This window comes from Leptidea sinapis, chromosome 34 (genome assembly GCF_905404315.1).
Source record: "Leptidea sinapis chromosome 34, ilLepSina1.1, whole genome shotgun sequence".
In the NCBI taxonomy this organism is placed as follows: domain Eukaryota; kingdom Metazoa; phylum Arthropoda; class Insecta; order Lepidoptera; family Pieridae; genus Leptidea; species Leptidea sinapis.
Window position 1 is genome coordinate 8544390 of NC_066298.1, and position 25571 is coordinate 8569960.

The following is a 25571-nucleotide window of genomic DNA, read 5'->3' on the forward strand; positions in this document are numbered from 1 at the left end:
CGGGTTGATTTCCGTTAAAAGTTCAAAAAATTAAAAAAAACAACTAAATATGCAGTTATTGGTTTTTTATAAATCGAGGGCATGACTCCTTTCACGACTTTCCTCTAAGTCTCGTAATTTCCGACTTGGCCATCGCCGCCCTTCTAAAAAAACCACCCTGTGTATACAAGAATTGCTTGTTTAAAGATAATATAAGACTAAGGCTGAGATCTATTATAGAGCGTAATTAGAATTCGCTCAGACTTTACTCAGTTAGCTAAGCATAATTATTCATTTTGTTTTTATAGTGATTTGACAGCTGAATTAATGTTGAGCTTAAGATAAGACAGACACAGTATCACACAGCTATCACACTGAACAAAGTAAATAAATACGCTGTTAAGATCACAGCCTTAAACATTCTAACAATCTGGATTCATTTTAAGATGCTAATTTTAAAACGCAAACACTCGGAGCTTTGAATCGATCTTCTTAAAACGTATATTTAATTTAAACATGATTAATGATTATTTAATTTGGTCTTCAAAGAAGTTCTCGAATAATTAATTTAAGCTCAAGCTTATAACGACATCTGCTTTCTGTTATACCGCCATCTTGACGCAATGATTTAAATGCAACCATATCATGCCTGAAGTAAAGAATAGTGTTAATTACGATTTCTATCCGTCTTTCCTATATGGAGAATTTATCTATTTTTTAACATGTAATCTAATCGAATAGATACATATGACTATTATCGTTATACAAGGAAATTAGGGTCCATACAATTATTTATTTTCTTGTATCATATAAAAATATATCTAAGCTCCAAAATCCTCCAGGCTTTCTCGACGTTGCTGGTATTTACTTAAAAGAGTGAATAACTTTTTTAAAAAACACCGGCCATCCTTTTAAATTTTAATTTTTGGTAGCTGACTTAGGTTCCAAATGATAAAAAAAAAATCCAATTTGTTACCATGCATAATTTATGTACGAGTATATTAAATATTATTACGTATAAGTATGTATTACAAAATCATTAATGGAAAGTTTTAAATTCTTCGTTTACAACAGTAATCTCACTTGAGTGAAATAAAATATTTCTTAAATAACTCAATCTTGACTTAAATATAAAGCTCCCTGAAATAATAATGAGTCAATGCCGTTCGTTATCATTTAATTAATCAAAATTCCTACACAGAAACCTATCAAACAAACCAGCAAATTACAATTACCCCAAAAAAGTGAAGCCTTTTACATGACAATAAGCACTAAATTTGCTTGTTTCTGTTCATTCTGACTTATTAACGATGCTTATTTTATGTTTCCCATTCTCTCAAGCAATACTGATACTTAAGGCAGTAAATACGAGAACTTTATGATAATGTTGATTTAAAACGTAAACTTAAGGTGTTATTATCAGTTGGAATTACAATGAATTATTACTTTAGCTTCTTATTCGATTTATTACATAAATTCAGCTTATTTGTGTTAGATTTTGTTTGTATTAATAATTGATAAGTACCATACAATTCTTGTAAAGAGTCTATTTCGATATTTGTGTAAAATACTACTAATTTATCAACAGTTACTGAACAGATTATTTTTGCAGCACTCTACCCGCAGAAGCCACTTGCTGCGCTGTTTTGGCGCCAAACCCGGCGCGGCCACTTGAAACATGGTACCCACATGTGTTTAATAAAGTTGAGGTATCATTATGCGGTTTATTTATGCTAGATAGCAAACCGTTACAAGCTTGGTGAACGAAAAACGTGATTTATGATAGATTCGTGCTGTGAATGACGCCGCTCTCTCAGAGTTGTTCGAGAAATTGGATATTTTACTACGTCAAAATAAAAATTGCAATTGAAATCGTTGTATTATTTTAACATTAGTGGACGCGTTATGATAATAATTATGAAATTATGATTTTTTTTAAAAAATATATTTCTTTTCTAACAAAAAAATTTCACAAAATATGTTTAAAATTAAAGATTTCTATAGGCTTTGAGTTACTTAACTGTATGCTTTCAAAGGAAGAGATATGTTAGAGCTACGGTGCTATTCAACGATAAAAACCTAATATAAAAATACATCTGGCGCATGTGGAAAACTAGACACAATTATTATTGGAAAGTCTGATGGAAAATAACAAACTTACCTAGAAGATATAAACATTGAATTCGCAACACATAGGTGACAGAAATGAGTTGAACGAATAATTGAATAACCTCATTGAAATATTGAATCTTCTAGTTGAAGACAATGACTTAATGAAAAACATAATATTGAAAAACAGTCTAATTAAAATCTAGCCATCTAGAGGCAAAGAAGTTGTAATGACAGCGCTGAAAATAAATATTGAGATAATTTGGTCAAGTAAAGAAGCATAGAAAAATAGTAAAAGGTGGAGAACCTTATCTCTCAGAGAAAGAGGTACCAGTGGCGCCTTTGCACAGGATGCCGGCTAGATTATGCCGGCGCCTATATCTGCCGTGAAGCAGTAATGTGTAAACATTACAGTGTTTCGGTATGAAGGCGCTGTAGCTAGTGAAATTACTGGGGAAATGAGACTTAACATCTTATGTCCCAAGGTGACGAGCGCAATTGTATTGCCGCACAGAATTTTTGGATTTTTCAAGAATCCTGAGCGGCACTGCATTGTAATGGGCAAAGCGTATCGATTACCATCAGCTGAACATCTCGTCCCTTATTATTATAAAAAAAAGGCAGACTTCAATAATATGAAGCATGCAAAAATACTATCAAATGAAGGAATAGTCATTGCACAAAGCTAGTAAACAACTATAGACGTTAACGCCTCAGATACACAGTTATACATTAGCCGATAGTATCACAATATTACGTGCAGACTATCGCAGATCTTTACCGCAGGATTGTAAGTACCAACCGCTAGTTCAAGCGTTGAAGTGTTTAATCTTTCCATAGATGTATTGATCAAGATTGAGGAATCGTAAAATATTGTTGGTCCGAAGTAATTGTGACTGGTCTTTCCGGGATGGTAAATAATCGGGAGCTAAGGTTAACTTGAACTATAAACATAAATCCATTTATTGATGTAGATTGCGAGTTTGTCCAAGTGTTGAAAAAGTTTGAAGTAGGCTTTAAAACAATCAGATCAGAACTAGTATCTGTGACTAGTATAATTGCACGTCATTTTAGAAAAACGTTCCAAACCACAATCATGTCGAAATTGAGTTAAGAACACAAACCTGGTCACGTGATTCATATTAACGGACTGACAAAAATGGCAGCCTACTGTCACTGTTTGAATGACATCATGTCTTAGTAACCCAACCCACATGCATGGAATACACTTATATTTATTAAACTTTAAACACGAATTCCTTAAAATGTAATGTTTGTGGCTTGGAACGTTTCTCAGGAACTACGTCGATTTGATTGACCAAATTACCAAGAATATACGGTCAAGTTATCAAAACATTATTTGGTATTCCGATAGCAAACTGGTTTGTGGATTTAGTCTGAATCTGAACCATCAGCTATGAATGAAATAAGCCTTCAATTGTGTTCATTTAGTCTAGACATACGTGTATAATTCACAATACGCTGACCATTGCGTCGCGTCGGAAGCATTGTTTGAAACAATTGTTAAAAATTGCCACCATGGATAATATTCAATTATGTACATCCTGATTCCTGTCGGTTTTGAAGCCCGTGTTATGTGAAGCATTGTCATTCATGTACCAGCTATGACACATTCAAGGACAATAGTTTTTGTAATGCGTGAAACATGATGGGCTACATTTATTTAAGCAGTGTTTTTAGCAACGTTGAATTTAAAACAGTTGTGCATTTTTGAATATTTTTGAATGTTGAGGGAATAAATTCGCATGAATTGCTTTATTCATCAATACAAAAGTATTAGCATTTATATGTTTAAATACAATATTCATTTATTGCGCTATCGTACACAATAAAACAATTTATATTTTATAAAAAATTTAATACTTCTTTTTTTATGAAAATAAGGGACGAGACGAACAGGACGCACAGCTGATGGTAATTGATACGCCCCACCCATTACAATTCAGTGCCGCTCAGGATTCTTGAAAAACCTAAAAATTCTGAGCGGAACTACAGTCTCATTTACCCAGTAATTTCACTAACTACGGCGCCCTTCAGACCGAAACACAGTAATGTTTACACATTACTGCTTCACGGCAGAAATAGCCGGCTTCCTATGCAAAGGAGCCTCCCACTGGCACTTGAGAAATATTACAATTAATTTACATTAAAAAGTTGATCTCCCAGAAAAATCAATGTGCATAGATAATTTCAACGACTGTCTTACAAATTTTCGATCAGGCCACGTGTCCTGACGCGAGTTTAACATTTTATACCCATCCTAAGAAAAGTGCTCAACGCCGCTTTTCAACGCACGTTTTCACTTCAAAATTGATGAAACTAAAAACTGGCACCAAACATAGACATAAAAAAATAATTACTGGTATAAGTCGGAAATAAATGTTAAAATTAGTTAAAGTGGAATCCAGTATCAAATTGTGTATTATGGTATTGTCTTTGATTTTCATCTGCAGACCCCCTGAATACAAAATCTGGAAAGGCCTTGAAACATCGGAACAAACATAAAATATTACGCGGTCCTTCCGGGGTGGGGTTGTTGACCCGCATCGCTTGACTAGTGTCTCAGTCATGCCCGCGTCGAACGTATATCTAACGCTATAGATATATACGTTCGAGCACTTTTTGCCTAGTGTTGGGAAAACCTCGCCTTAACTTAAATAAAAATGTAACTTTCACGCCAAAATCTAATGTAAAAACAGTTACAATCGCACGCGTTTTAATACCTTAAAAGTTTTTTTATTTAAATCATGTGTATTGTTTTCATTTTTATGCACACTTATGAAGACAATGACGACAATACTTCATCTGGAAATACGTATCTAACCATGAAACTAAGCTTACTCACATTATAGGACAAAAGTCCATATTTAACTCGAATCATTAGAGTTTCACTTAACCTATAGCTCACAATACAAAGACCAATTTATTAAGTTAATCTTAAAATACACGGCTTCGATGTTAAAGTTATCACCTGGGAGGCTTTTAACTTAATCTACAAACATCTAAACATGGTCATAGGTCACTTGCTCCTACCTTAAGTTGGTATCTCCATTGATATCGAAAGATCACTAAGGTTATTTCACGAACAAGTAAATTTATTGATACCTTATTGAAGCCTGCCTAACCTACTGGTTGCATGTTCTAATTGATTAATATATATACTTAATAATTTTGTATGCACGCCACAGTATGAAAAATAATCACGATAAATTTATGATGTTATAATATCTTTTACCGTGTGTATTCAGCCGTATTATTTAAGCTAATAACGTTATTGTTTGTAAAGCGATTGGAATGAAAAGATCATTTAAATATAAGCTTGTCACAATACATCAGTCAAAATAAAACTGTTTTTAAATCCGTTTAGCAGTTTTTGAGGTAAATGTGAAAACTGCACAGATAAAAAACAAATGTTCGTATAATAATTTACTTATGTACGTGTTTATAAATAATATTTTTGTTCAATATTTAATGTACAGATACAAGAGAATTGTTTTATTATTTGTATAGATAATAAATAGGTAAAGAACAATAAACAATTTTAATATATAATTTCAATGTAGATACAAAAAAAAATACTCTCTTTTTGTATAAAAATAATTGTAGAATTTTTATATAGCGGTATAGTAATATTTACATTTGTTGCATTTTTTACCATTTTAAACAACAATATTGCTTCTAACGTTAAATGGCACGAGATATTTTTTTTTTTATTAATGTGTGGGACGTGACGAGCAGGATGTTCAGCTGATGGTAATTGAGACGCCCTGCATTACAATGCAGTGCCGCTCAGGATTCTTGAGAAACCCAAAAATTCTGAGCGGCACTAAAATTGCGTCAACTTGAGACAAATGATGTTAAGTCTCATTTGCCCAGTAATTTCACTAGCTACGGCGCCCTTCCGATCGAAACACAATAACGCGTACACATTACTGATTCACGGCAGAGATAGGCGCTGTTGTGGTACTTATAATATAGCTTTTTAAGGATTTTTGTTTTATTACGTCAAATAAGAATAACTACTTGCATACGTACATACGAGTAAGTAAATACATTATATTTTTGATATTATCAGCTTCATAGATCTAAATTTTTGTTTAATGGTTTAAAAATATAACAACTGTCGATCAATGTCCTAAAGAGACCTCTGAAGAAAAATATTTTTGTGTATCAGATCAGTTAGCTCACTTGTGAAGCACTCAAGAACTCGCAAGTGATAACTTCCTTCCGGGACGCAGCTCGTGAGTTAAGCATTTGAGTTTCGCATCGTCCACGTGTTAACAACATGTGGGTTTGCTTATGATAAAAAAAGTTTGAAAAAACTTATGCTTTGTTATTTAATAACTGATAAATTGTGCGCAATACATGGTAATATTTAATGAAACAAATAGTGAAGTGAACGTCCTTTACCGTCAAATATTTTTTTTATAGTATTTATTTAAAATACAATATAGTTATAGCTTCCAGTATAATAACACACACTCAAACTTTACGAAGCTTATCTGTGTGTGAAGCCGCTTAAAATTAAATTACATAATATTTAAAAAGAAAAGAACAATTATTATCAATTAATACTGTTATTACAAGATGTTATTTTAAACAAAGTAGTATAGAAATCAATACAATGCAAAATAAAAAATATGTATCAACTAAATGTTAGTAATTACAAATTAGTTGGCTACTTAGCTTACCGCAGATAAAATTATATTAATCAAGGATTTTGTAAAAAGTACTATTTTAAGGATGACTTATATTTATTTTTGAATCTCTAAGGGAGACTCCCTTTAAGTATAGAGTATATATAAGTATTTAATTATGTAAGGTATTATAATTAAATTAAATTTAAATAATCTATAAAGACCAAAGTCCTAATGATTGCAGTGGGCAGGGCACATAGTTCGGCAGACAGATGGCCGGTGGGGCAGTAAAGTCCTCGTATGGTGACCACAAACCACCACCATCCCACAAGATGGACCGACGATCTGGTCAGGATCGTCGGAGTACATTGGATGAGGGCAGCGCGGGACTGATCGTCGTGAAAATATTTGAGGCAGGCCTTTATCCAACACTGGACGTCTTCTGGCTGATGATGAATCTATTAAGCAATTTCTAATTGTAAATAGTAAATGATATTTACTAGGGCCATAGTCGACAGGTGCCCATGAAGCTGTTAACGCTCTGTACGGCCAAACTGATCTTCCGACAGAAGTAGGTGCAAGACCTGGTTATCTGGGAGGCTCCTTTGCACAGAATGCCGGCTAGATTATGGGTACCACAACGGCGCCTATTTCTACCGTGAAACAGTAATGTGTAAACATTATTGTGTTTCGTTCTGAAGGGCGTCGTAGCTAGTGAAATTACTGGGCAAATGAGACTTAACATCTTATGTCTCAAGGTGACGAGCGCAATTATTGAAGTGTCGATCAGAATTTTTGGGTATTTCAAGAATCCTGAGCGATACTGCATTGTAATGGGCAACGTCCTACTCGTCTCGTCCCTTATTTTCATATAAAAAAAAACGGTAGAGCGCCTGGATAACTCTGTTACGAGTTTTTATGCTGGTGGATCCCAAGGAAGTCATCGACCTCAAAGGGAACAAACATATTGTATCCAATCGAGTGATACATATTTCCTTCTCTTTAAGTATTCGGCAGTTTAGACCTTTCACGACTTTATGTTGCCTACGTTATACCATCAGGTCTCTTGTAGTGTTATTTTTTAATATATTTTTCTTCATTAGACATATTCCTCTTTGCCTATTTTAACTTTGTATTTTATTTAAGCAATTCCTTTTTGCTCGCGAAGTCAATGACCGATTCATTAAAATATTTATTTTAGGCAGTTATTGGCACATGTTGTTCAATATACATTGAGCAGATGGTTACTTAATTTTTGATGCTTGAACAAGTTATGACTAGTAGCCATGACAGCTTAGATTTTTTTACGAGTATTTAGATAACACATGACAAACAGATTTATATTTGAATAATATTCACAAAGTAGAATTCGGGTTAACTATATGTTTGTACATTAAAATAAGTTAAATATAAGTATATTTTAGCGAGATATAAATATAGATAGATAGAAGTAAGATATACATTATGCATCAACGTGTAATTTTAATAGAATCAAATATTTTATTGTTTACATATTGTATGCGCTCCCATATTTTAGAGCAAAATCATAAAAAATCCTTTAATTAAATGTCTTGTGTGCTAACCTTATAACTGAGTACTAAACGGTGGTCTAATGCCGTTGCCATATGACAACGGCAGCAGACAGGAGGCTAATATTATTTTTTATAAAAATAATAATAAATTCTTTATTGCCATACAAATCATTACAAATATAAAATGAACAATTAGGATACGCGATGAAGGAAAAGGCTCAGCTTCACCTGACATGGAATCATGGATTTATGTTACCATGCAGCGCTGTTTTTCAGCCATCCCCTCCTCCCTAAGGAGTTGAGCGAGAGTTTATGTATTAAATATTTTTATAAGTACTCGTGTTATGAAAAAAGTATTAAAATTTCAATCTATTTGTATTATCTATGTAATTTTGAAATTAGAACGAAATTTCTATATTAATGTCACTCATTCTTAATAATAAATTAATAACAGTACCTTCGTTATTTTGGCTATTTTATGAGGTTGACCTTACCAGGCGCCAGATAAGGATATCCAAGAACTTATACTCGCAAATTAATCAATAATTAACACAAGTTGGCGAGAGGGTTATCAGAACATCGAGTGCAATTAATCATTAATTGATTTGTGGTTGCAAGTGCTTACGTAAAACTGCGACAGTTAACGGGAAAGTTGGTTGCAGAACAAGTTTAAATGTCAACAGTCGCCTAGCCAGAAGCTTCTGTGTATAACCCGGTAGTTAAGTCGAATTAACACTGTTAAATTAACGCTGATTTACTTCCATGTGTAGTGTCATCTCTAACACCCATCATGTATTGGGTACGATTCTAAAAAGGTCGGACGTAAGTCTCAAAGACTGAGCACATACTACTCTCTTGTCACAACAGAGGAATCGCAATCGAAGCCTTAAAGAGCATGGAATTTACCAGTGGGAGGCTCCTTTGAACAGGATGCCGCCTAGATTATGGTTATGGGTACCACAACGGCTCCTATTTCTGCAGTGAAGCAGCAATGTGTAAGCATTACGGTGTTTCGTTCTGTAGGGCGCCGTAGCTAGTGAAATTACTGGGCAAATAAGGCTTAACATCTTATGTATCAAGGTGACGAGCGGAGTTGTAGTGCCGCTCAGAATTTTTGGGGTCTTTCAAGAATCCTGAGCGGCACTGCATTGTAATGGGTAGGGCGTATCAATTTCCATCAGCTGAACGTCCTCTCATCCCTTATTTTCATAAAAAAAGCATCGAAAAATGTAAAAATTTATCATCCCCATCATCTGGATGTGTGTGATTCCTTCACAGTGCAGTTTTCAAGGAACTTTCTTCCACGTACAACCAAGATGTGGAATTAGCTTCCTTGTGCGGTGTTTCTAGGATACGACATGGGTAATCTACAAAAAAGCGCGTACACCTTTCTAAAAGAGCGGCAACGCTCCTTTGATTCCTAATGTTGTTGCAAGAGAATGAGGGCGGCCATGATCACTTAACATCAGGTGACTTGTAAGCTCGATTGTCCTCCTCTTCCATGAAAAAACAAAAATTATAATATATAATTATAAAGCCGAAAACACATTCGTAGGTGGGGGATGAGATTCAAACCGGGGGCATCGTAGTGAGAGTCATATCTACCAGTTGCGTCATCGACGCTTCTAAGATAAATACTTGTAAGAATGTATGATAGCTAATACCAACCGAGAGGCCGAAGAAAATACAATGTTTTAGTACAATAGGAAAGGAGACGTACTGCTTTTCTCTCTTGAGAAATAGTTGGAATCGCAGGTTATCAGGATTCATCATCATCAGCCGGAAGACGTGTCCACTGCTGGACAAAACCCTCCCCCAAAGATCTCCACGACGATCGGTCCTGCACTGCCCTCGTCCAGTTTATCAGGGTTACGGCTTCACAATGATTTACTCAAATGCTATTGAATTAAATACTTATTGGATTCAAAGATTAAATTAAAAGTTTATGATAAATTATTAGAAAATTGCATATCCTTCTGTACGATAACATCACGAAGTTGGGAAGATTGAAAACATTGACGTTCCAAATTTTTTTGTGATATAAAAACTGACGAGATGCTAATCTTGACATCTTGAGACACACGATGTTAATGTAGCTTTAGCTCAGTAACTTCGCTACATATACAGTGAGATTGGAGGGAATACGAACACACGGTCACTCATCTGCCCAATGGTCAAACCAAGTTACCAATATTACCTATTGGCCTCGAACTGACCACAGCCCTGTGGAAAGCTGAGAACATGACGGAGTGGAGAAACCTGGTCAAAACCGTGATTCAAACTATTGACTAGAGTGGAAACGACCTTCAGTAATGAAGAACATGACCAAAAAGAAGAAATAAACAAGATGGCTTATCCGAAGTTGAATTACTGAAAATGAACACTTGTACATCTCGCTTGCAACATATTGTAAAGTAAAAGTTTCAGGTTATATGAATTCCTGTATGCTTACATCTTCGAAAAGAAAAAGAAAGAGTATATAGAGATATACAAAAGTGTTCAATAAATAATTTAATTTGTACACCTAATGCCACAAGTGACGGACATCACATAAAAATAACAAACTGTTAAATCAATGTATCAGGTAGCAGTATATTTCTAAATAAGACTAGATATTTGTCTCGCCAATAATTTTTAATATTATAAATAAAGCTAGGCTTTAAGAAGTAATAATTATAATATTAAATAGTGATTATTTACTTAACAAAACCATGGAACGACACGTCGTCCAAGGACGAGTGGAAGGCAAGCGGTCACGAGGTCGGTCACCTACGCGTTGGAAAACCTGATAAAGGCTGCGACACAAACCACCATAGTCCAATGTTCCCGTAACGCTGAAGATTGAGGCAAGTGGAGGCGCATTGCTGCATCATCCACCACAGATACATCTTGTGTGTACCTACAGTCTCATCATGCAACCACGACTCTCTGGCAAGAGTTAACGACTAAGGAGTATTTACTGAAGCAACCTTATTTTATTTAAAATAAAGTGAAAATTCTGAATGCAATGAATTATTATAAAAAGCTTTGCATTTCGTACTTAGATGGACCCTTTCTCTTAATATATTATAATTCCGGTAAACAATTTAAATAATTGTTTACGGTCAATTAATTAACAAACGTAAGAACATTGCCGTTACTGCAGTCATTAGAAAGATTAAAAATTATTCATCAATTCTTAATTGGCGTCTAAATCAAACGTTAACTCATGCATAATCAATACGCAAACGTTACGTAACGTGATGTAGGCTGTACAGTAATAAGAATCTGTAATAGTTTTAACTTGGTTCTGACGACCGATATAGTGCAGTGGTTAGGGGACCTGCCCACTGCGCTAGAGGTCCCGTGTTTGAATCCCGGTTTTCGTTTAAAGGGTGGATATGCATGTTTGTTTTCGAGACATGGAAGTTTAATTGTATTTATGTTTAGGCGGAATGTGGAGTTCAGCTTAAGATCAGAATTCAGAGACAAATTAAGATGATCATCCCCCCATCTGGAAGTATGGCATTCGTCTGCAGTACGGTTTTCCAGGAACTTTCTTCCATGTACAACTAATCTGAGGAATGAGCTTCCTTCTGCGGTGTTTCCAGGATGATACTACGTGGGTATTGGGTACTTTCAAAAAAGCACGTACATATTTCTAAAAAGCCGGCAACGCTCCTGCAATTGCTCTGGTTTTGCAAGAGAATGTGGGCGGCAGTGACCAATTATTAATCCCTTACCTCTGTATACACATTAACAATATCAAAATGTACATATTTTTTATGGAATAGGAGGACAAACGAGCGCACGGGTTACCTGGTGTTAAGTGATCACCGCCGCCCACAATCTCTTGCAACACCAGAGGAATCACAGGAGCGTTGCCGGCCTTTAAGGAAGGAGTACGCGCTTTTTTTGAAGGTACCCATGTCGTATCGTCCCGGAAACACTGCACAGGGAAGCTCATTCCACAGCTTTATAGTGCGTGGAAGAAAGCTCTTTGAAAACCGCACTGTGGAGGACCGCCACACATCTAGATGGTTTGGATGATATCCTAACTTGTGGCGTGTCGTGCGAAGGTGGAAGTTCCTTCTATTACAAAATGCACTAGTAACATCTAATATTAAATCATTTATACTAACTTAGATAAATCAGTAAACAAACATGATGAGGCCAAACAAGTTCCGTACGTCCCAAATCAAAGATCTTGCGTTCTCCGACCGCGACATCAATACCACTAAGTGTCACATTCGTTTAAAATGATATATTTAATTATATGCTTCAAACATTAATGCAATGCACGTGTTTGTGTATATAAATGTTCGGCCAGTGGTAGTAATTCGATTACCACTAATTAATTACCCACGTCATTAAAGTTTGAAGAACGATTTGAGTGTCAAATTCAAAGTGTATTAAATCGAAGCATAATATTAAATTACTACAGTTTGGTTTCAATTTCTAATATTTGTTTGACATCGTCATAATTGACATGAGCAATGAATTGATATTCTGTGATTTCCTTTCCTGCAATCAAATGAAAACCCATTTAATTGTAGAAATAGTGCAATTCTACTGCCAAAATGCAACGTAAATGAAATGCAACATGTTACATTTTACATTTAAGAATTTTAATTAAGCTTAGTGTGCTAATATCGGTCTGTTTTGTTATTGTCAATGATATTAGAAAATAGATTTTATGTCATATTGTCATACAACAACCGAAAAAGTGTTCTAAGATTTATTAAGTGTCGCACAGAGTTTTGCCCAACTAGGACATATTTTGTGGATACCATCAACATTAATTTACCACGTCGGTAAGTTAACCCACCTCCTAATGCATACAAGACAATATTCGCAATGCAAACAATTAATTCAACCAACTGAGGTGAGCGGGCTCGTGATACTGAATGCTCATTGGTCAGGTAAAGATCAAAGAACATCGTAATTGGTCATAATCACAACATCTCCACGTCACACGCTATTGTAGATTTGTAAGCGATTTAAAGACTGAATATTACACATTAATACACACTCTTGATTTTGGTGTGTAAAATTGTATTTATTTTTCCCTTCTGTTTTTGTTGTACTATGCAAATGAAAATTTTAGATTTATTTATATATATTATATATATTTAATTGTAAAATAATTTTCTCCCGAAGTATTGCGTTGAATTGACGCATATATTATCGTAGTCTATATTTAAGTATTGCCTGTTGAGGCACTCAGAAACTCTACTCACATAGGCTATATTATAAAGCAGCCAGTTTTTAATTATAATAACTTTAAATGAAGATAAAGATGCTTTAGATATCGTATGGATAAGACTCACGACCGATTATTTCAATCGCAATCCCTACATGGTGCTCCAAGATTGACATTTTAATTCATTTCCTGCTTTTGGCATATCAATAACCGATCGAAACGAATTTTAATTTTTAATCCATCTACAGGTTAACGTTCTACGAATTTAAAGTAAGTGTATATTATTCCTACTAATATTATAAATATGAATATTTGTTATGCTTTAACACCTGATACACAGAACCGATTATGATGAAATTTAGTACAGAGATGGACTAGAGCTTGGAAAAGGAGATAGGTTTTACCTTTTATTGCGAAAAATATATGGGGAGTTGAAATAGGTGATAAAAATTTGTATGGAAGTTCGTCATTTTCGGCGATGAAACCATGATTCTCTGTATTTAGGCACTTGATAGGAAGTTATTTATATACATTTGTTTGAGCATTATTAAAACTTTGACCTACATGGAGATGAAATAGGAGAATATGTTCGCAGGGAAATACTATTAAAGGGACCGTCCACAATGACGAGAGATCTTCGCTGTTTCGTAGAAGGGCGCTGCCAGCAGCGGTAAGAGCAGTTTGTATGTGTATTATTTGAAAAATATGTAAAAAATAAAAAATACTGCCCAAAGTAACAATTCTTCGCGTACGAAGTAGGTAGCGGTTAAAAGCACATGTCCGCAGTAAGAGACGGGACGTTATCGCGAACCCACTACACACACCCTGATGAAGAACCTCCGAATGGTCCGAAACCTGTCGGTACCAACACCGATAAATCGTGAGTAAAGCCGTATTAATAAATAAGTTAGCATTGTCCCACGAAAGTTTTAATAATTTAATTGAAAGAGCCGATAAAGAGTTATACAAGACAGCGGTAAATATCCTATATATAAGATTTCTAGTTACCCCGAATAACCGTCAAAACAATACGAAAAACAAGAAAACATGTTGTAACATTGTAACTACGTACAAAATTGATTAACGGCTTCCTGTAAAATATACAGTAAAGCACGAATAGGTATTAATTAGCACAGATAATTTACTACAGCTTACCGCGCCGTTACTTGAGTGGGTAGCGTTGCCCAATTCATGAATGGACTGTCCGGTCCGCCCACGCGCCGGTCATTCAAACTAGACACCCGCCGGACTGTCTGCTAATATTGTTACGACACTACACGTGTTTGTCCACGGAGTGAAATGTGCTTCCGGCCTTATGCTGGCCTTATGGTACCATAGCTTACTTAGGGCTAAACAATTTGTTATTTTTAAAGTGATATTCATCATTCTGGGATTAATTATGCAAATTAAATTAATGAATAATAATAATAATGCAATTGTAGTTGAGATGTTTATCAAATATGAAAATAGATCCTGTAGATGGAGCCAGGAGCCCGAACCTTAAATTTTAACAAGAGATACCAAGAGTTATGATCCATGCGTCACTCGTACGGTTGGTTCAGTTGCGAGAAGTCGCGGGGTGAGTTTCCACATCGTTCATAAATTTTTTTTTCAAATTTAATTTGTGTAAAACCCTACAAGCTCATTTGTACTAAAATTTTGTTTATTTTCAACAGCTTAATAATACGGTATGCAACTATTGTTTTGTTTCTTATTTATAAAGTAATAAAAATAAAACTTATTATTAGAGGAACTTCCTTATCCAACCCGAGCCGACTTACGGCCGTTCACTACAGGTAGTTTGTCTACCTCTAGTAAGTTAAACCATTTTACGCTTACTTACATTTCAATAAACTATTGACAGATAGCATTGGACTATAACTATATTGGACATAACTATGGAATTATGGATAGATAAGATCTTGTCATTAAACGGTGACAGCGATGTATCCGTAAGTTAAACTTAGGGTAGATAGGTTATTGAAAACGGCCGTTAACGAGCAAGTCGTACATAGCCGTGCATTAAAACATAGTTTAATACCTACAAAGTAAAGTTATCAGCGCGCCTAAAGAATTATCCATTATCACTTCAAAAATGTTTAATTTACTATTTTATTTTAACAATAAATATAAGTTCTACTACTTCACTTTCGTTCTACGTTCGTACAAAAGAGTTGGTGGGCGAATCCGACTCGCACTTGGCTGTTTATTTTTACGTCATCACACATCTTCGATAAGTCACCACTCAGTCAGAAACATCAACTCTACCTACAACAAAATCCAGAAAAGGCACGCAGAGTTTGTCATGACTCACATAACGCGAGTCAGCTTAGTAAAATTTCGAAACACAAAGAAACGTTAAGCTCGAACAAATTACGATTATTTCCGACGAATATCTTGTAGGCGTTACATCAATGGGGATTTGTTCTACACATTCGGTCACTTTCGCCACGTTTTTGGACATTGGTTCCTTTACATTGCTGTAAGTTTTAACAGCACCGTGTAAAATCGCTTAACGTTTAAATGTACTTGCCATAAATATGCTTAATTCCTTGTTTACCTGCAACAAAATAAATAATTTATTAATAAGTGAGATAGTTATACCAGTCGTCTGTGTTTATTTTGCTACTTCATAATTTTCGAAGTGAAACTTCTTTGGTATCTTTGTGATTTGAAACTCGATGAAACGAAAAAGCGAGACGATAGACATACAAACAGGTATATATATAAAATTCAGTCTAAGAGAGAATGAGATAGGAAGCATAGTATACTGTTTTGGTACCAGGCGATCATAGTGGAAGAAGAGATTGTCTTATGTATGACGTGAGCCACCTACAATTTTTTTTATGCAAAAGGACTACTAATGAGCACTCCTATGGGTTAACTGATGGTATGTGATCATCAACGGCCATTTTCTATCAGTGTTACCATCAGGAATCACAATCGAAAGCATTTCACCCTAGTTTATCTTAATTATGGTAATTTATGCCACTTTCACTATCATAGTGTTTATGTCTTGGGCCTTTATGAATAAATTATTGATCTTCGGCTTCAAAGTGATATATTATAAACAAATATGGTACTGGTGACATAAAAAGGCATTGGCTTTATCTTTTAAATAAACACCGAAATCGTCAACCTTTTAAATCTGAATTTATAACGTTCATCTACAGTGCCTTGCCAGCGGAGTAATGTTAGCGGGTTGAAATGAGATGGAAGACTTAAGAAAAGCGGAAACTTACATGTTTCTTAAAGGCTTGAAAATAATAATTGTGCGTGAAGTTGGTAATGAAGAGACTGTATGTTAAGAAGACGATGCGAGAGGTAACTTTGGGCATGTGTATCTTAGAAAACTGATTTTTTTGCGTGTTTAACTTTTTTTACTATGAAATGGATTACAAATCTGTCAAAAAGATTTCAAACGATTTGCGGGATTTTGTAGTGAGTGACGAACGCAAGTAACTGACATAGCCCAAATGATTGCGAAACTGAAGTGGCAGTGAGCAGGGCACATAGTTCGACGGACATATGGCCGGTGGGGTAGAAAAGTCCTCGAATGGCGACCACGCATCGTAAGACGCAGTGTTGGCAGGCCGCCACAAGATGGACCGACAATCTGGTCAAGATCACTGGAATACATTGGATGAGGGCAGCGCAGGACCGATCGTCATGGAGATCTTTAGAGGAGAGGATCTCTGGCGTTACAATAGAGTCTGGGCTGTGGTGCATATGCAAGCTAGTTTGTCCTCGTATTCCATTAAAAATCCCCTAAAAGTAATCTGACTATAATGAAAATTTATTTTCACCGCTCGCCTTACAAAAGCCCCTTATAAAGAAATACTGTTAAGTAAGTATATCTATATTAACTTAAGTCGTGACTATAATATCAAGTCAAGATCCGTTCGTAAAATAACATTGATAACTTGACTGTATCAATCTCTCAGTTACAAGCATATTCCCAACAGATCAGATGAACTACTTTGGGTGTTAATTTTATAAGCGGCTTCGATCTAACTGTACTTAACGAAACTTTCTCATTGCATGTTTGATGGTAAGCTATATTTGATATTGGTTGCGCAACTTGAACATAAAATTGTTTTTTAATGAGTGAAAACAACAGAATAACCTTTGATCTTTTGACATGAACGTGAACGCAACCTAAATTCGGCGTTCTTTAAACGTCTAGTTTGTTTAGAAAAACTTCACACATTATTACAATTAACCGACTTCAAAAAAGGAGGAGGTTCTAAATTCGACGGTATTTTTTTCGATTCCAAAAATAACAATAATTTTAGCTACATTATAATATAATTGTCTCATATTTTTCATTTCATTTTAATTAGGAGAACTCTACAAATAAGTTGAATATTAAGACGTTGTAGAAGAATACGTAATTATTTTTTGTTTTGGAATAGTTCTTTCTGAATTCGGTTCTTTTTTTGTTAAACTTTTTTTGTTTATTTAAATGTGTGTGCGTACTTAAGAAGTTATACTTCTTTGGCCTAACAAAGCAAAAATCCATAAAATTATTTATTACTCGTGCTATTCTACGTTTGTAGAAAGAACAATATTGTAAAATTCTTGCAACGATGGCTTTGACAATTAAATATTAAATAACGAATACTGCTGTACGGGCTTGAGCCCTTTGCATATCCTAATAAAGGACGAAGAAACAAAAAAATAATAACAAGTGTCGCAAACGTCAGAAAATTTTAGGAACCAACATCACTCTGCTACTTTTGTGATACAGTGATCGCGCATCTTAAAATTTCACACTCATCATTTTTTCATAACGAGCCTCAAGAAGTATAACTTACAAAAGTGCTTTAAGTATTTTATTTACTTCTTAAAATAATCAAACATTTGTAAATCAAATCAAATCAAATCAAGTCATTTAATTGCATAGATTGAGTGGGTACATTGGTGTTACATTATAATCATAGGTGCTAACAATCTGCCGGGTAGGCATGCAAAAATAATATTTTACAATTCTTACTCTAAGTTTACCGTGAAAAACATACAACATAAAAACCAAATTATTCATAAAAGTCTATCCACCATCATATTATAAAAATGTGAAAAATAAAAATTTGCTTACTAAAAATGTTAATTTGAAATATCTGAATTAACTTATTCTAATGACTATACATTCATGTCTGTTAAATATTCTTTAACTGAATAATATTTCTTCGTCATTAAAAATTCCTTAATTTTATTTATAAAAGAGTTAATATTTAAGTTTTGGTCCGCTAATGATGCTGGTAGTTTATTATATAGCTGTATATAGCTGTATATAGCTGTTGTACTCACAATACAATTCAAACCGGATAATAATGTATCATAATTGGATCTTATTTACTATTAATATGAAATTTATATAAAAAGCTTTACATACTCTGTTACAATAACGTAAATAAGCCATAAGTAACAATATTCTTATATTGAGTAAAACTGCCAAAGAGAGAGAGCAAAGGTTTCGGAATATTAAGCTGATAAACCAATCAAACCCTGACCCACATACGAGATAGCTCCATTCATAAATCGTATATTTGTAAAAGTCGTAACTTGATTATTTAATTGGCTAGTAACATTGACTGACACCAAGAAATAAAAACCATTTTCTCATTAAAATGCACTTAATTACTGTTAACTGTACATTATATATCTCACCTTGTGTCTATCATAAATATATAGTCACATATTTCATACGTGTATGATTGAATTGTATATAAATGAAGTTTTTATACGGAATAGGAGATAAATTGTGCTCTGAAGGTAAAAACGAAGGTACAATTAACTTTTGCAATATTTTATATTCCACAACCCACGTAGCAGAATTTGTGACCCTGTCCGCTACGTTAGAGGTCCTGGGTTCGGATCCCGGTAGATGCACACATATATAACTACTATGGATTTATATATGTTAAAGTATGCTATGTGCACAGCTTGTGGACACACACTGCCTAGTTATATGCCACTACATACTATTTCTATTCTCTTCTTTTTAGTGGCTTCTGTGTTTCCCTTTCGGGCACCACAACTCGCCAATGTCAAGTTTCAAAAACATACTATATGTACACAAATTAAATTAGAAAACAATATTTATGCGTCCATCGAACGGTTGGCTCAGTGAAAGGAGCGCTCGCGCAGTACGCGAGAGGTCGCGGGTTCGAGTCCCGCATCGTTCATAAATATTGTTTTCAAATTGAATTTCTGTAATTAATCCCAGAAGTGAGTGAGAGTCGGGCAACTGAGTTATTAAAGTTTAAAAAAGACAATTAGTATTCCAACTTAAATAAAAATGTTCGCTAATAGTTGTGTTACTGCTAAACTAGAAACAAAACAATCATATTAAAAAAAATAAAAGGTGTTATTATCTAATAAACGTAATGTAAAATTACTCCAAGTTTAAAATTACATCTCCCTGTCATGTAATTCTGTAGTTAAGGTAAGATGAAGACAAACGGCCTTACAAATAAAATTGGCATAAAGTTAAACCTGAAAGTAAACCTAGAATATGCAAAATGTTTACAAATAGACTTTTTGCTTACGATTAGTTTATTCGGACGTATAATGTTTCCCGTGTTCATTTGAAAGGCTGCCTGACATTCGGAAAATTTCTGAATTATCATTGTATTGTTATTGTTTTGAGCGACATACGGCGTGCCTGATCAGATATCTACAGATAGAGATAAATTATTATCTTTTATCGTCAGTAATTAGCTGTCAATAATCTAAAGATGTCCCAATATACCCTATAAGTCATTGTTATCGCCTTATACTGGGACGCGTGAATTGCTTTGTCCATACAAACTTCTATCGGTGGTAAGCTATACGTCGTCCCATTGACAGACAGCGTGTACGGATAAGGTGATTTACCGTCGATAACTTTATTGGGACAGAAAAGTCAACGATAGTTACGTTTTTGTCTCAAGTAAGAGGTAGTCTGAATATTGGGAACGGCCGATAGTCAACAATTTGCATATTCTTGGCTTATTCTCAGCTATAACTTAATACCAAGTTTATTTGTAATGCCGAAAAAGTTTTAAATTTGGAATAACTTTACTTCGCGTTTATTAAGAAACAGCTAGAGTTTATAGTTATCTAACATAATATTATAACTATGGCATAATTGTAGAAATGATCGTATATAACATAATACGGAAAGAAATCAAACGAATTGGAACATAACACTAATTGGAATTAGCAACGTATACAGACCTGTGTTTATGGTTCAATTTAGATAAAGACAAATGGCCTTACGAATAAAATTGGCATAAAGTTGTACCTGAGAATAAATCAAGAGTTGCAAAATGTTTACAAATAGACATTTTGTTTACTACTAATTTATTCGGACGTTTAACGTTTCCCGTGTTTATTTGCAAGGCTGCCTGACACTCGGAAAACTTCGAGTTATCATTTTTTATCATTGTATAATTGTATAGTCAACAATTTGCACATTATTGCATTATTCTCAGTTTTAAATATGGAATAACTTTACTTCGCGTTTATTAAGAAACAGCTAGAGTTTATAGTTATCTCACATAATATAACTATAACATAATTGTAGAATGATCGTATATAACATAATACGGATAGAAATTAAACGAATTAGAAATTAACACTAATTGGAATTAGCAACGTATACTCGTACAGAGCTATGTTTATGGTTCAATTTAAATTAGACTTATTTTATTCGTAGTTATAAAATTTATAGTATCAATAAAATGGTTATGGCAAACAAAATTACAAATTGGTCACGAGAAACTTAATAATTAAATTATATGTAATAGGGTACTAAACAGCACAACTGTATTAATTTACTTATAATAAATATTAATATTCTATGACAGTTTATGATATTATAGCAGTTTTAGAGATTGCGAAGTAAGAACCGCAGTTGACTTAATTTGCGCGTTAATTACTAAAATCCAGCCTAGCGAAACTGTTTAAGAAAAAAGCGATTCACTCGATTGTATGAAACGTGCAGTCATTGATAAATTGACGTGAAATGATTGATAGCCAATTCCACGGTTCTATGGAAGACAAAGCTAAATTGGCTTCGAAGCAATTGGGAGTCTTCAATCAAAACAATACTTCAAGTCAGCGCATATCCTAGTGCTCTATGGCACAGGTACGGCCACAATATACGAAGTATTGTTCTCATCTTTAGTCTGGTGCCGAGGTTCACGCGGTCAAATGTTTCAAAATAATAATTTTGAAACATTTGACCGCGTGAACTGCAAAATTGTTCGGTGGGATATGTACTATATAAATTGCCCTATCGGTTGGCGATGCGTAGTGACGTCACTTCATCGTGGCATTAAAGGCAGGCATTTATTTCTCAAAATTGATTCCTTTAGATTTCTTTTCAATGTCATTTCTAAAATACTAGATACTACAACCGCCTCGGAAGCACATGGCGCTCTGAGAGAGAAGAATTGGCGCAAGTGACTCCTCCCAGCATTCTTTTTTTGCGCTCTTTTTAATAAAATGTACAATATTGTACTGTCATTGCTATTGCTATAAAATAATCACAATCTAGTCCCAGGCTATCCGATCACTTAAATATTCAGCTGTGGAGTAGTAGGATTTCCGACAGAGCCATTTTTTAATAAAAAAAAAAAAAATTTGTGTATAGATAATGCCTGAACAGTGGCTGGGACTTTATTATAAAAGTCTATACTTACACTTAAGGTTTTATATATCTTATGTCTTCTTCCATTCACATTCATCTAATCGAATTCCACCATCGCAACAGACTCTACAAACTAAGATGCAGATTAAAAGCCTATTTGTTTATCATGTAGTTGTCCTTAAGAATGAAATAGTTACGTAGAGAACAATATCTGTGTACTGAGATAAAATAGTTCGTGTCGATGCCTGATAACCCTACCATGTAATTGCTTCCGACATTACCATTTAGCTAGGGTTGTCAACGGATAAAATGAATTTAATATCACATACTAATAGCGTGGATATTATTAACCTGCTTTACCTTCTTAATCCGAGATATTTAACAGCGTGCTTTTTACTTTACCGCATACGGGCAGTGATGTGTATGAAGTGTATACAACGATTTCCTGGTCGGGTGTGTGTCGGGTGTGTGGGTCGGGCAAGATATTTGTATTTTAAAATACTAATAATGTAGGTTTATTCAGATTGATTAACGCAATAGTACACACCTCAGTGGTTTTTATAGCTTTGAAATCTCAATGTAAAATTTGTATTTCATTAAAAAAATGAAAAAAAAAAAACATATAAAATAGTTACTCCATAATTACGTAAAAAAATTGTTACAATTTTTGTCCTCTTGGTTGGCATTGTACAAATGATTTAATTAATAATTTTTCTTTAGTGTTAATTCCGCCAATATTTGTTTTTAAAAAATAATTCGACACGTGTTTCGCCTCTACACGAGGCATCCTCAGGACGTGTTGTCTCGCCAAAATCTGGCACGAGACTCTTGAGTCTTGAGTGTGGAATTGTTTTTTAAAAACAAATATTGGCGGAATTAACACTAAAGAAAACTTAAATCATTTGTATAATTATGGATTTCCGCAAAGTAAAGCCTAATTCAATAAATTTTCTCTTGGTTGGCAATACTGTTGGTGTACAAGAACATCGAATGAATGGCGTGTGTATTGATCATGACACTCTCAGTTCCCTTATCGCGGTTGCCGGTGGCTCGCGCTCTTATGTGCAGTGTTATCATTATTACCTTAACCGTAATGACCCATATATACCATACGCTATCTAAATCCTAAAATTTTATTGTACATGAAAGATCCCAGAAGAGTCACAGAAATCAGGAAAAACAGCTCTTTGAAATACTAGTGTGGCAAATACGTTAAAAATAGGTCATAAGTCTTGCTATTCGACACATTTCCCAAATCGAAATCTTTTGAAAACCAAAATTCAATACAATTGGCATAATTTCGTTTCATGGTAACCCTAAACACAACTTCTAACCTAAATAAAGCGAATCAAATTTCATATTATGTAAATGAATTTAGTGTACATGACAAAGCGTAATTTTCGATACAATATGATTATGAATGATTCTTTATTTAATAGGACAATTACTATGTAAAAGTTTACACTGATGCCACAGCTAAGACACTGTTTTTACTTATTGCAAATTATATATGACAGATTTAAGTTAAATTTGACAGATGTTTTGCACTCTTTGATCTATATTTGAATCGTTTATCAAATTATATTTTGACCAGTCATTTATTTTGTTTGGTCTGTAGTAAAAATAGTAACTTATTGATGATAAACAACACATCAGAAGATATTGATGAAAATATCCCGAAAGGGCCTGAAAGAATCAATGAAATAGAAGGTTTATAAAGTATTATGATATCACCGTACATTTTAAATCTAGATTGATTATGACCAGACTTTTCTAATAAAAATGAGTAAATATTCTAAGACCAATGAATGTTTAATACGAACACGTTTACTAAATTCTAGCAACTGATAAAATTCTCAAGGTACATTTCATGTTCGTGTTATCTTAACACATAGCTATTGTCGATAAGGAAATTATAACTCGACCAGCTGAGAAACTCTTTCCTTAAGTCTGTGCTATAATAAATACGGTTGTTTGAACAGAATCCGAACATACAAACATTATTAATGTTTGTATGTTCGGATTAAAGATTAGTAATAAGATAACTAATTAAAAAAAAATATATATTTTATATATTCAATATGTAATCTTGCCTTTGATTACTGTTTCAGTTTTTTGTAAAGAGTTAACACCTAAAAAGATATACATAGAATATCTTACATTAACACTCTAGTAGTTAAAGCAGCAAGGTAAGAGATAGTAATTTATTTCAGATTGGCAAATAATTAATTTGACAATATTTTTCTAATTTGAATGAAGAAATCCAATTATAATATCCAGTAAGAAGTAAAGGAATTTTGCAGCTTTTACACAACGGTTCATAAGCGGTTAGACTAAGAATTTGAAATGTTACGAAAGTCTCAAGAATTACACGTCATTAAAGTCGGTTCCAAAACTTCAAATGTGGCAATCTTAAACGCGAGCAAATTACAAAATGAAATTGCTTGTTAAATTCTTAAGATCGTACAACTGCAACGGCGTCGCTTGTGGAAATTTTTATAATCGTCGCGCAAAAGGAACTTAGAAATACAAACAACACTGGATTTGAAGGAAAAAACGGCAAAGACGATAATTTAGTTAAGCAAACATAAATGTCAGTAACAAAACCTCAAAAAAGGGTTATCAGAAATTAAGCGATTGAAAATAAATGCGACATTATTTTCCCCGCTAAAACTTGCAATATCAGTCATGTTGTGGAATAGTTTAGTCGATTTCACAGCTAACTTAAGTTCAACTACAGTCAAAGACATATTGTTGTATAATATAATAACAAAAACTATTGAACTATATCCACAATGAATATAATTTATCTCATACAATTCACAACAGTACTATGAAATAAATGCTATAATTTATACAGTTCTAAATACATAAAGTTAATGTCAGACGATACACGAAAAGGTCGGTCGGTTGTTCAGATGCATAACTCTATTAATCTCATTCTGTTTAAGCTTGTCATTCTGTTCTTGTCATACTTATATCAACTACTGTGATACCATTATTGCGTCATATTGTCATTAGAATTAAAGCATGCCCATATAAGTTAAACGCATTGCACTTCCAAAATCACTTTCATCTTGCCATATTGGGAATTGAATACCTCATGAATTATCCAGTTATTTCTTTCGGATCTTTTCGTTACAACTGTTCCCGCGTTCATAAAAGGTTATTGCTTTGTTACTGTGAAATGATTTTCGATATCTTCAACTGCTTTTTAGGACCTTATCACAGGACAATCTTGAATGACATAAAAATAACTGATACCCTTGCAACCAGTAAATTTGTTGCCAAATTTGGAAACAATTAAATTTTTATAGAAGCCTTGCATTTTTCTCAATATTTCACATTATTATGAAACAATTATTGGCTCTGTCTGGAATGTCTGCCATAAATTTTTTTTTTGGAAACGAATATATTTTATATATTACTATTTTTGTTTATAACGTTCACATTTAAATATTAAATAAGTATAA

The 25571-nt window shown here is 34.0% G+C and overlaps 1 protein-coding gene and 1 non-coding gene across 4 annotated transcripts in view; one reads left to right on the forward strand and one right to left on the reverse strand.

Annotated features, from left to right (window-relative positions):
* The window catches only part of LOC126975036 (protein TANC2), a 241067-nt gene that overhangs the window by 111930 nt on the left and 103566 nt on the right, over window positions 1-25571 (reverse strand). The window lies entirely within an intron of this gene.
* On the forward strand, window positions 19576-19648 carry Trnat-agu (transfer RNA threonine (anticodon AGU)). Its single transcript has one exon. It is a non-coding gene; the product is annotated as a tRNA-Thr (tRNA).